We start from the raw sequence: 13299 nt of genomic DNA, 5'->3' as shown, positions 1-13299 counted from the left end.
CACAGCAGCAGGCAGCATTTCCGCCCCACGGCTCGCTTCTGGCGGGCAGCAGCCGCGGTTGCAGGCTTTGACGGCATCCACATTTCACTTTCCTGGCACAGCCCGTCCCTGGTTGGGCGAGGGGAGTACCAGTAGCTTCATTTGAATGCCCCGTCCCGAGGCAGAATTTGAAATTGTGGGTCTTCCTCCAGAAACCCAATCCTCACTCCTGTATCCCAGCACTGCTAACAGGCTTCCTCTGCCTGCCTGCAGTCCCGCTGCAGGTGCAGGAGCATGTGGATGTTTGGGATTGGTGACCGTGGGAGCCAGTGGTGCCTTGGTGGGGCAAGAGGCAGCAGGAATCGCACACAAGCTGTGCTGAGTGCTTACCAAGCTTTTGTTTTCTCATCCAACTTGCCGCTATCCCTGTTCACCAACCGTCTGCTCTCCACCCTCTCACCCAGCACCGCGCACTCCTGTCCAGCCATCAGCTTGTCCTCCCGTGGTCTCACCTCTGTGTCCATCCTTAATTTATTTTCCCTTCCCCACATTGTGCTGGCTTCCCCAGACCACACAGGAGGGGTGACTTTTGGTGCTGAGACCCCCCTGGCCCGAGTAGCCCCTCCGTGGGCACAGCATGGGGTAAAGCGGGATGCCTCCACGCGTCCCTTCACCACGGCCCCAGGGACCCTCCTGGGAGCTGGGCCCCCACCATACCTGAGCCCGTGGCCCCGGGGCTGGCTGCCACATCAAAGCTGCCTTTCCAGCGCTCATGGTGCCTCGCCGCGGCGGCCCGCGCCACCCTGCTCCCCATCGGCTTCTTCCTCTGCTCCAGCGTGTCACTCGCTCTGTGGGTCATTGATGATGAAAACCACTGGCCACATGAAAGTGACTCCCCTAACGCGAGTTAGGGGCCTGCAAGCTACGTGGGAGGTAGCGGACAGCACAGCCCCGGCTGGGATGCAGCAGCCAAGTCATTAACGAGGTGATGAGAATTGCAGAGCCGGCTCATTAGTGCTGCAAGGCAAGTGCGTCACGTTGGCAGACGAGCATGTCGATGCCGTCGTCAGAGCAGCCAGAGCAAAGCCAGGAGCAGGAGCGATGCTGCAAGAGCTGGGCAAAGCCCCCGGAGCAGCCAGTGTCCTGGACACCTTACACGTTTGTGAGGATTCATGCCTGGCTCTTGCACCCGCCAGCACCAACCCTCCTACCCGTGGAAATGCAGGGGAAGCTGTACGTGGCCCTTTCCCTCCCTCTTTTACCTGGGAACAGGATCCGTGGGGCTGCGCATCTCGTGGAGAGCTGCTCCCTGCAGGAGCGGAGCCGGGGGTGCTGTCCCAGGGGAGGCAGTGGCTGGAGCCGCCCCGGCAGGGCAGTGGTGCTCGGACCAGGTAGAGGGATGCATCAGCCGGGGTCACCTCCGTCACACAAACCACAGCATCCCCTGACCTTCATACTTTCCCGCTGCCTCACTGCTCCTGGTGGATGCGCCTACTGCGGTGTCGTAATGAGCAGAAGAGGAAACAGATTTCCCAATCGCCCGCCCCGTTGGCAGCCCGCGAGCCCTCCATGCTGGGAACAGCAACCAGCACGGCCCAGGCGACTGGCTCCCCCCGATGCCGTATGCACCAGGTACAGCTCGGGACCCAGCAGGAGAAGGCAGAGAGGGGCCGTGGATAATCCCTGGCTGATGTTCAGGTGTCGCAGGCTGCTGTCGTCTGAGAACATTGTCCTTCCCTCTGGGTCAGCTCACTCTTGCTCCTTTCCTGTGGATGGGAAAGCCCATGCACCTCACCTCACCCAGGGCTAGCAGGACCAGGTGCCAGGGGATGGCACCACCGTGTTTCCTACCGGGCTGCCCACGCTGCTCTGTGCAGGCAGCGCTGCTCTGTGCAGGCAGCACTTCCCAGCACACAGCTGGAGGGAAGGAAGGGATCCCCACTGCAGAGCAGGGAGAGCCAACGGCACTGGGGCAGCCTCCTCCACACTCTGCTCAACTGCCTGGGGCTTACTGGCACCTGAAGGTGACCGAAATTGCCGTGCTGAGGGACATCGGGTGGGACAGGGCATCGGTGGCTCCTGGAACAGGCTTCACCCCTTGCTTTCACAGGGCTCCCGTCATTGCCTTGAGAGGGGAGGTAGTCACTCCATGAAAATTTGGCCTCTTCTTCATTTCCCCCAAATTCAATTCCAGGGAAAGATGACACCGAGGCAGGAGAAAGAGGGTTTTTCTCCGGGGAAGAAATTCAAACCACATGCGGGCGGGCTTGCCGCATTAGCAGGAGGAGGGACAGGGGCTGCGAGAGAGCAGACTCTCAGCAGTGAGGCCAAACGTAAAGTCAATTAGCACTTTCAGGACTCCGAACATGTTTGAGTGCTGTGTTTCGAGCAAGCATAATCCCTGTTGGAGGGAGACTGCCAATAGGGTTTGAAAATAATTAGGAAGCCCAGAGCCCCAGTGCTTCCCAGAAAAGCCTGTTAGCTCTGCGGTGGAAACCTTGCTTGCAGGGAGAGCGATGCACAAACACAATCGTGACTCATCAACTGGATGGAGCTAAACTCAATTTTTCGGAGGTCAACACGGCTCGAGTCCTAATGAGCTTTACCCTCAGCGGGGCTCCTGCGCTCCCTTTGTCTGCCTTAATTCAGGGGATGCCCAACACGCCTGAGAGTAACGGGGATGGTTTCATGGGACATGTTTCATCCAGAGACACCACCGCCTTCCCAAGAGGCAGTGGCGATGGGGAAACTGAGGCACTGAGTGCTCGAACCACCTGAGCCAGCAGCCTGGAGGGCAGCAGCGACCCTGGTCCCCTGACCTGCTGCTCCTAGCCAGAGCCTGCACCCCACTGGCCCCATCCCTGCAGCCTGGGTGGACGTGGCTGTCCCCCCCTGCTCTCGTGGGACCTCGGACATGAATCTGAACGGCCTGGGACAGCCTTGGAGGAACAAAACAAGACAATCAATCACCCTTGCTTCACTCCCGCCCCAGTCTGCAGGCTGAGCCGGGTTGCATTGTGCGGAGCCGGAGGGACTCCACATCAAAGCGGGGACCAGCTGGCTGCCGGGCCGCCCCAGCGCCCAGACGGGCAGCGCCCTGCCCACGAGCTGCCTGTCTGCGCTGCCTGCGCGGGCTCTGCCTCTGCTCACTGCCCGGGGCCAGGCGGCAAAGCTGGGATGCAAAACTGCTCCCTGCTCAGGGTACAGCGGGAGACGCCCGAGGCCACATCAGCTGTGGAGAGCATCAAAGGTGGGGGTGAGCGGAGACTGCCCCAGGGTCGGGACCCTACTGCAGCATCCAGGGGCTGGGAGCACCTTCCCTCCATGGGAGTAAGGAGGGAGAGGAGGCACTGCATGTGGAGGAAGAGCTGGTCCCATCCCGAGCTCATCCCGGAGCACTTCAGAGGCTGTGTGAAGACCATGGAGCCACAGGGACGGCACAGCCTGCTCCTGCGGTGCAGCTCCCGCTATCCTCACAAGACCCTTTCCTTTGCAGTTCCTTCCATGACACATGGCGGTCGCTTCCCCCAGGCTGCTGCCCCGGCGCTGCTGCAGACAGTACATTCATTTCTGGATGTCGTTTGCAGCTCCCCGGCGTTTCTGCCCATCCTAGGCACGCACGGATGGTATGAGGCAATGTTCTTGGGGAGTATCAGCTTCCCGGCGCAGCGCTGTTGGGAAAGCGCTTGCTTTTCTTCTGAGGAGCTGGTGGTAAATATCCCCCAACGAAACCGGCCCAACGTGCAGCCTGGTGGGGCTGGGGATGACCAGGGGAGGAACAGGGGGTCCAGTCATGGTGGGCAGGGCTGGGCCATGATGAGTCGGCAAGGTTAGCCATGCGGGACGGGGGGTCCAGGCAAGGGAGAGCTCCCAGATCCCCCCAGAGCAGTGCCAGTGTGTGGGTGCAGCAGGGCCACAGGAATTTGGGTGCAAAACCCCAAGTATCCCTTATTTTCCTACTAGCAAATGGTTAGGGACCTGCAACCCACAGCACGGGACAGAGCGGGGAGGACCACGTTTCCGTGTGCAGGGAGCCAGCCTGAAACCCAGCACCTGTGTTGACTGGCCCTGCCATGCACAGCCCCCTGCTGCACCCCAAAACGGGTCTGCACGCTGATCTGGCCCTGCTCTGGTGCTCACTGTGAGGCCACCGATGCCGCAGCATCACGGATGCAGCCAGGAAAGAGCCATTGGGGCACCCAGAGAGCAGCGACCTGCCAGTGGTGCTGGCAGCCCAGAGACCTCGACCACGGTCAGGAGGGGATGGAGGCAGCAAAATCCCATCGCAGGGTGGGTTTTATCATCTGGGTTGAGGGTGGGGTGGTGTCGCAGCCTGCGCCTCCAGGCATTCACCCTCCCTAGGGCTTAAGGACTGTGCACACAGAGCTGGGGGAGCACCTCCTGCCATTGCAGCCTGCGGTACACGTGCCCATGGTAGGTAACAATTGACATTTTTTCCAGTTTGCTAATTAAGACACAGCATAAAAGTTACTAAAATGCGAGGCTGGGTGTTTAAAGGGAAAATTCTCCTCCAGGTGCCAGGTTTATTAAAAGAAGGGAAGAAAACGAAGGGGGAGAAGCAGGGCCACAAGCTGGACAAAGAACATATGGGGAAGGAGATGCCTTTGTGGGACTGGATGGTGTCGGGTGCGTGTGGGGGAGCGGCAAGGATGGGGACTGCAGTGAGCACCCATGTCCCTGTGCCGCCAAGACCCCAGGGTGCCAAGTGGCCCCCAGGAAGTCCTGCCCTGGGCATCGCTGTGAGGCAGGAGGTCCCCAGCTCCCCCGATGTGCCCAGAGCATCCTCCGGTGGGGCTGACACCCTGGCAGAGCTGATCCGCATCCTTTGAAGGTTTCCCCATTAACTGGTAGGAAACTACCCCAAACTGGGCAGGATCCAGGCTGCTAAAATGGGATGCACTCTCAGCATCACTGCCGGAGCTGGAGCTGCTGGGACGTGAGGAGGACGCGCTCAGCTGGGAGCTGTGGTTTGGTGTGATGTTTGGGGCAGCAAAACCCCCCTGGCTCCTGCAAGCCACCCCCAGGGGAGCTGGGGCCCCCCGACCATGCTGACCAGCCAGGCTGGGGGTGGCGGAGCTGTGGCCCCCCACCTCCGTGCCACCCACCTCTGCCGGGTGCCTGCGCACAGGCGCAGCATTCGCACTTACACATGTAAAGCATTAGGATTTGTTTAGAAGCCCTTTATTGTCATATTTTGTTCTTTATTTCCTACAAATTAAATTTGCTGAGGGATATGTGCAGATTGTGAAATTATTTTGAGAATAGTTCCTCTGGGTTTTTTAATTTCCTTTGTATTAAATTTTTACAGTGTTTAAAACACTATGAAAAATGTTAAATAAAAAAGTAGGACAAAATCCCAGGGAGGAAAGGAGAATAGCCCAAGAAGGTGACCGGCCGCAGGCTGGCACTGGCACCAGCCACTGCCACCTCTGTTATCGCAGGCACCGGGGCCGGTCGGGCACAGATGACCCCTCCTGTTCCCCTCCATCCTGGCCCTGCCCCGCACCGGGGAACCGGGGCTGGGAGAGATGCGGCTGGTTGCCCCAAAGCCGGTACCAGAGTAGGACCTGCCGCCCCATGAGGCCATCTGCCGAGGCTGTTCCCACCAGTCGCACAACCCAGCCTTTCCCTTTCCATTGCTCCCAGTGCCGGATTAGGACAGGGATCCCTTGCATGAGGCTGTGGGGCTCTGCTGGCCCCCCACCTGCTTTTCCAACCTAGAGCAATTGTTTGGTGCAGACATGAAAGCCCGTGGATGGGCTATCTGAAACCTCCCTCCCCTGTGAACAATTTCCAACAGGACAATCTTCCCAATTACTCCCCTGAGCTGCAACTGCTGCAGAAAGCCAAGCTGCCCCCCGTGAAGGGTTCCACATCTTGGAAGCATTAGGGACCCCTTTCGCTGCTGGGGCACGCAGCGTCACGGCGATGGCCGGCCGGGAGCCGCCCTCCTGCCTCTCCATCCCCTGTGCAGGGTGTTTCCAGCTCATTAAAATCGCAGACACATTTTTCATCTCTCTATTTCTACCACTGTCATCGTCATTGTTTCGGGCTGGTGCAAATTGGGAACTGGCCGTGCACTGACGCTGCTGCTCTGCTCCACCCGGCAGCCGCCCTTGCCCCCCGGATGCGCAGGAAGGCCTTGCTCCGGGGATGGGGACAGGGACCGGGATGGCACCGGCCTCCTGCCACCGCTCCCCAGGGGCCTTTTGCACCCAGGTCCATGGCACCACCTGGCACAGGACCCCCGGCTGCCACCTCCCAACTCTCTCCACTGTGGCTTCCCCTCCACAGCCTGCCCGTGGGGTGTGCGGCTCAGCTGGGGGCAGGAGGAGGGTGCCATGGCCGCAGTGCTGGGGGGGAGGGTGCCGGGGCCGTGCCGGCATCTGGTGAAGGTCTAGGGGACAGCCACAGCGGGAATGCCGCTGCCAGCCAGGAGCAGGGGGTAGCGAAGGTCTCGGTGTAATTGCAGGACCCCGTGGTGTTCCTGAGGGGCTCCGGGGACTTGGCGGCACTGGGGACGGGGACTGGCGACAGTGGGAGACCCAAAAATGGTGCATCTGTGTGCAGGGAGCATCATCCCCGGGCTCGAGGGACTGGGGACAAGGACTCTCTCTCCCTTATGCACTGGGCCCTGCAGTGCCGGGGCACCTGTCCCCAGGCAAGGGGCCTCGGTGTCAACGCAGCCATTCTGCCCCCTGCGCCGGGGCTGGCAGGAGGGGCTGGTCTGTGCCTCTCCAGCACAGCGCGGCAGAGGGGAGGGAGCGGCTGGGCTCCTCCCAGCGCTATGGGAGCGAACGGGCGGCTGGTCTGGAAAATAATTATGTGACAGGATTTCTCCATTAATAACAAGGAAAAGGAAGAATTTAGTGAATGCTTAACTTCAATGGAGAGCAAGAAGATGCCAGGGCTGCACACGGCAAAGTTGCCCAGTGCAGCAGGATGCTATTGGAGCAGCATCATCCTACTGGGAAGAATGACTGAGGGTGTTTGAATAAGCTGGTGACAGCACAGCCTTCCAAGGCCATGGGGATGCAGACATGCAGGGAGGCAGGGATGTGAGGATGTGGGGATGAAGGGATTCAAGTCCTGACCTGATGGTCCCTCTGACCACCACATCCCTCTGCCCATGAAGACCCTCCCCCAGCCTCAGGGTGCTGAGGTCTCCTCAGCTCAGCTCAGCTCAGCTCATCTGGCCCCACTGGGGAACTTGGCAAAATGAAGGGAGAGGATTGCTGAGCAGAGCAGAGCCCAGCTCTTGATCTGTTCTAGGAAAAGAGAGGCCACACCAAGAACTTTCTGAAATTACTTCCCGAAGCCTTGGCTGAAAGCTGTTGCCTCTTTGCTGAGGCATTTAGACCCTGGCAGCGCCGGGGCTTGAGCCCCAGCCCGGCTGTGCTATCCTGCCCCTTCCAGCGTCCTGGTTTAGGGAGCTGGAGCCTTTGCCATGGCTCGGTCTCCCCATCCCACACACCTCTGCAGGTGTCCACCCACTGGGCTCCTCTTTGTCACCAGAGATGCAGGGTGGTGGCTTCTCCGGGCCAAGGGACCCCCAGCATCTTTCTTCCTGTCATGCACTGGCAAATTCCTTTCGCACGAATGGGAAATATGATTTCTCCTCTTCTTTTTTTTTTTTCCCCGGAAAAAATATGTAAAAACAAAAAATCAAATCAAATCCTATTTGTTTGTGGTCTCAGTGGTCTCCAGTTGTTTGGCTGAGTCTGGAACTGTGTGTGATGCTGTTGGGATGACCACGGACCGCGCGCACCCCAAACCCACTGCAAACCTGGGTGCACCCAGCCCTGCCATCACTGCACGAGCTGGGGCTTGTCCCCTCGTGGGGACAGATGGATGCCCCCATGTCACCACCGAAACTGGGAGCGGTGGAGCCGGAGCAGATTCGGCCCATGGCATGGCTGTTGGCCCCGCTCCAGCCAGTCCGGCTGGGAGAAGCTCAGGGAGAGGCGGGAGGTGCAGTGGGTGTCTGTTGGGAGCTTGAGGTTTGCTGTGTGGTCTTCCGGGGGGGGCTCAAATTAGCAAACCAGCATTGTTAAAGATGCGAAAACATCAGTAATCTCTAATTATCCCCTTTCCCCACAGGAGGTGGCATTTTGCACCCGGGGGAGGCTGTGCCACACATCACTCTCATTGCAATATTAAGGTATTTTCCCCCAACGCTGATGATTGGAACCAGCCGAGCTCCCATGGCACGGCCCAGCTCCTGGCCCCCGATGGGTGCGTGCTGCCATGCTGGGACCCCAGACACCCCCACCTGTGGGGAGCAGAGCCACTGCCCTCATGGGGCCCCCGTTCTTGGGGACATCTGAAAAAGCAGAACCAAAGCAGGGTTCTGGACGTGACCCAGAATAGAAACATCCCTCCTTCTGCAAAGAGGTGACACGAGTTTAGTCCCCATCCCCAAGAGGCTGTGCCTGCTCTGAGCAGCATCAGGTCCCTTGGGACCAGGTTCACCCTCTGTATCCCAGAACATCCCTGGGCTGGGGGGGGGTCATGGCAGGAGGGACCGTCTGCCTGCAGGAAGGTGCTGGAGCTTCACCACCGTAATAGGTGGCCGGCTCTCCACTGTTGGACAAACAGCCAGGGAAGTGCAAGGATGGATGGAGCGGTCAAGATGAGGGCACCAGGTCACAACCTCCATCCCTGCCGCAGTCTCCTCTGAGCTGGGACAGAGCTGTCCCCTCGGGTGGGGAGCTGTAAATACCCGAAATGCTGTGGGGAGAAGAGATGGCACGCTGAGAGCACCCGGAGTGCGTGCAGGGCAGGGAGGAGGCTGGGGATATTTGGAAATGTACTTTTCTGCTTTCACAGCGCGGCATACATTTTTCCTTCATTTAATCTTTTTTGCTCAAATTCCCAAGTGAAGAATTCTTTCCATGAGCCGGAGCCTGCCGCAGCAGCTCTGCGCCCAGCTGTGGGCACCGGGGACTGGCTGGGGACCGGCTGGGGACCGTGCCCCCTCATCCCTCCTCCAGCCCCAGCAGTGCCGATGCTCGGGGGCCGGTGTGAGGGTCAGGGCAGCCTCAGCCCCACTCGTACCCTCCCTGGCTGTGCTTCAGCTCCACTCACCCGCCCTGACCTCCTTTTCCTCCCGCTCCTGCGGTTCGGTGCTTTTTGGGATGATGGCAAAGCTGAACCTCCTCTGTGTGTTTCAAGAGGGGACCTGCCCACAACCCAACAGTTCTAAACATCTCAGACTTTGTCTTTATTCCAGCTCCTGAAAATTTAATTTGTCAGTGGCATAAACAGGATATAAAAGGCTGGAAAAAAAAAGAAAAAGGAGAGGGGAACATTTTTCTCCATGGCTTTGCCTGTAATAGAGGAAGAGACCTGTGGGGACCACATCCCCTGGCACTCCGGTGTGTTAGTGAAACTCCTCTCCTAATGGCAAACAGACCCCAGGGTCCAGCTCCATCCAGCTTCCTGGGACGGCTCCTGACCCTTGGGGTTTTGTAAACACAAAAGTCTGCCCTTCACAATTTCTGGTCTGTCTGTCTTTTTTTTTTTTTTTTCATGGTGTTCTCCAAAATTCACATTGGTTTATGGTGCTCTTTGACGTCAGTCACAAACGGGGCTGCCAGGTGGTAATAATTTTCCTGAATGTCGGCTAAATACAATTATCACTCAATTTTCACTTCAGAAATATTAAAATTTGTGTCCCTCCTGTTACTAGTTCTGAGAAAAGCCTTTATAAGTCACCGTGACACATGGCCACTGACCCCTCAGCGGTGATGGGTTTCCATCCCCATGTCCCTGGGGCACTGGCAGTTGCTGTGGGGCCAGTGACCACGGTCCGGGCTGGCCCCGGCTGTGCCACGTCCCCAGGCTGTGCCAGAGGGAGGGGATGGGAGGCAGTGCCCGGTGGACACGGGGACCAGGGCCAGGAGCTGGGATGTCAGCAGGGTGAGGATGGGGCCTGAGGCTGGGAGGGTGAGGAGGGACACACGTCCCCGTGGGGACCCAAAGCCCCAGTTCCCATGGATGGGGCAGGATGTGCTGGGGACACACAGGACGACTCTGCTAATGGTGATGAGGCCAAGGACTGGGGCTACTTTTACAGCGATGGTGGAGCAGGTGTGCGTCCGCTTCTTCACTCGGCTGTGTGAAATGAAGCCTTTCCTGGACCCCGAGTGTGGCCGAGGGCAGGGGCAGCTCTCAGACCCACAGCCTGTCCGACCGCCCCACGGCTTTCTGTGCCTGGGGACGTTCTCCCAGGTGTTTGACATCCCTGTGCCAATGCAGCAGGGTCCATCAAAAGACTAACTCATAGACAGCCCTTAGGATATGCTGTTTCCTTCTGGCTTGCTGTCCAGAGCATGAGCACATCCGCGCAGTTTTGGCCAGGGCGGGCAGAAGCAGAGGAGCCGTCAGCTTCGGTCACGGTACAAATCACATCCAGCAGGTCCGCGAGGGTCAGGTTTGCTGTTAAAGGTTCAATTGCCACAGAACCTGTGACAATGACCAAAGCTAACACAAGGAGGTTGGATTTTAAGCAAACTGGCTTAAAACTAAGCTCCAGCACAGAGACGTGCCATCACAGCCTTTGGCAACCGAGTCCCAGCCGGGCAGCTGGGCGATGCTAGCACCGACACCGGGTTCTCAGCCCTGGCATGTGCTGGGATGCAGGTACAGCTGCACAGCCGGTGTTTGCCTTCCCTGTGGGCACCCAGATGGGCACCCCGCTTGCCCTGGCTGCCCAAGGTCACCACCAGCCTCTGCACCGCATCCCCTCACCAGCAGCACGTGCACCGGGAGCTGTGGCTGCTGTGGGCACGTGTGGGGCCGGCCCGGCGAGGGCGAGTGACGGCTGCAGGCGCCGGAGCCACGAGCATGGTGGCTGCCTCCGCAGCCCTCCCCAGGCTCTGCAGCTGCCAGGGGGAATTTCCCCATCCAGGACCAGGAGCCTGCCCAAAGCCTTTGTCTTCTGCTGAATTCCAGCTGGTGAGAGTCATCCACTGGAGTCAGAGGATTTACCCTCCTGGGGAATTATGTGCAAGAGGGAACCATGTAGTCACATTAAAATTATTTGAAAAAGGATGGGACTTCTGAGTGCTGTCTCACGTGGAGCCAGGAACATCCATCTGACTGATGCTTCCATCTGTCTTTCTCAATAGTTTCCTTAAATAGCACAAATATTAAAAGAAATTCAGCTGGAATCTGGCTAAAATGATTCTTAGGAGAATAGAAGAGGGCCAGCTACTAAAATACCACTGGCTTGCTCCTTTCCAGTAACAAACACATGATTTTCACTGCTAGGAAAGCCAGAGGCAGCTGATAGCTGTGCCTGACAGAGAGAAGGATGCTCCCTGGTCACCGATGCTTCAGCTTTGCCGGGAGACCAGTGCCAGCAGTGCCCGGGCCGAGGGGCGCAGTGGGCACGGCAGCAGCACCCGTCTCCCCTGGGGAATCCCAGCTCCCTGGCAGCAAAATAATCTGCAGAAATGCTGTGATTTCAGGTTTCCAGGCTGTCCAAAAGCCCGGTCCCGCTGCAGGAGCCAGCTGGCCGGGGAGGATGGTGCCTGGGGCACCCTAAGCCCCAGGATCCCAACTCTGCACCATGTAGCACGTCTCCCTGCCTTTTCTCAGAGAAACCTTCCCTGAGCCCTGGCAATTTTTACTCTATGTTTCAGTTCCTGGAAGACCTCCCCTGCCTTTTGCTTTTAGTTTCACCTCCCGTCAGCTCTCCCCTGACCCCTGTGGTGCAGCAGAGCAGGAAGTTGGTTTACAGCCAGCTTCAATGCGGGGGACTTCTCGCCATTGTGTTTGCTCTTATTTTGTCTGGCCAGCTCAGCTGCTCCTCAACAGACAAATAGAGATGGCAGAGTATAAGTGGCACGTGCAGGATGGAGACTGATGTCGTCTAAAAGGACGGCACTGATCGTGAGCCCTCGCCTGGGGGACACTGAGGCTGGAGGGGGGCGTTTCTGCAGAGACCCTGCCCCAAGAGCAACCTCATGCTGGGGAGGAGTTGAATAAAACCTTCAACAACCCCCAACCTTCACATCCATCTCCTTCTTTCACATTCTCCGTTGAATACTCAGGTCTAAGTGAGATGGTTCACACAGCGAGCAAGTGCAGCCTCCTTCCTCCTAGGGCTTCCACCATCCCCATCTCCCAGCTACCTGTGAGCGCTGCCCAAACACCACATCTCCCTAAGCAATCCTGGCTCAGCCATAACCACCAACCCCGTTACAGCAGACAAGCCCCAACGCCGGGGCGATGCCCTTCCCGCAGCCTGTTGGTGCCGGCCGGTGCTGAGCCTGTCCCGCGCGAGCCACCATGGTGTTTTTCCCACTCTGACAGCTGTACGGAAATTGGAAGGCGACGCTGACATGTGTCAACAATAACCAGTGAACAAGCGCCGACGGCGGCGGCTGTCCCCACCACCTAGAGGAGGCTGGCCACTCTTGGCTGAAATCACGACAAATTGCGGCTGGGAAGCAGGAGTATTGTTTCAATTATTTCCATTATATAAAGTCAAGCCATTTAATATATTCTGCCTCAAAGGGGCTCAGCTAAAGAGATAAAATAAACACTGGAAATCTGCTCCACTGGCACGGATGAGGAATTCGGTTTCGCCACCAAACCTTCCCTCCCACCTCACTGCTCGCCTTCCCTTTCCTCCTCACGGCTCCCTCTCTTCCTCCCGCTGTCCCTCGGCCTTCAGCGCTGCTCGACACCAATTCGGTCTTTGGGATTTGCTTCTGTTTTGGCAGCTGGAGCACTCAGAGGCTGCGCAGCCGTACCGGCGGCAGGGGCCAGAGCCGAGCTGGAGGAGCCACACTGGTGGGAGGGGAGCGGGAACTCCAGTGCTCTCTCCGGGATGAAGGATTTGATTTAAGGCAAACTCTGCTCCCGCCCATGCTCCGTACCCGGTGCTGCTGCATCCCCCCAAGAACATTGGGACCAGCGGGTGACAGAGACCCAGGACTGGCTGCAGAGTGGCAGGAGGAGGAGGAGGAGAGCAAGCATGCCATGAGCATGCCACAGCCACTGGCTGACACCAGCACTGAAGTCAACCACCTTCACGCCATCCTCCGCCTGGGACAGCCAACGGCGTGCCGGCACTGAGGAGCCTCACCGGCTGTGTGCCGACGAGAGGAGCTGTTGGGCAGGCTGGAGCTGCCTCCCACCACGCAGAGCCCAGCTGCTCCCACCAGCTCTGGCCAGGCAGGAGCTGCTTCCCATTATGGCTCCCCACAGCACCGGCCTCGCCAGAGCTCTCCTCCCTCGCAGGGCTGTGCTGACCCAGGTGTTCCCAATATGCCGGCACTGGGAGGA

The sequence above is a fragment of the Grus americana genome, chromosome 17 (assembly GCF_028858705.1).
Source record: "Grus americana isolate bGruAme1 chromosome 17, bGruAme1.mat, whole genome shotgun sequence".
Taxonomy (NCBI): Eukaryota; Metazoa; Chordata; class Aves; order Gruiformes; family Gruidae; genus Grus; species Grus americana.
This window is presented reverse-complemented; position numbering follows the sequence as displayed.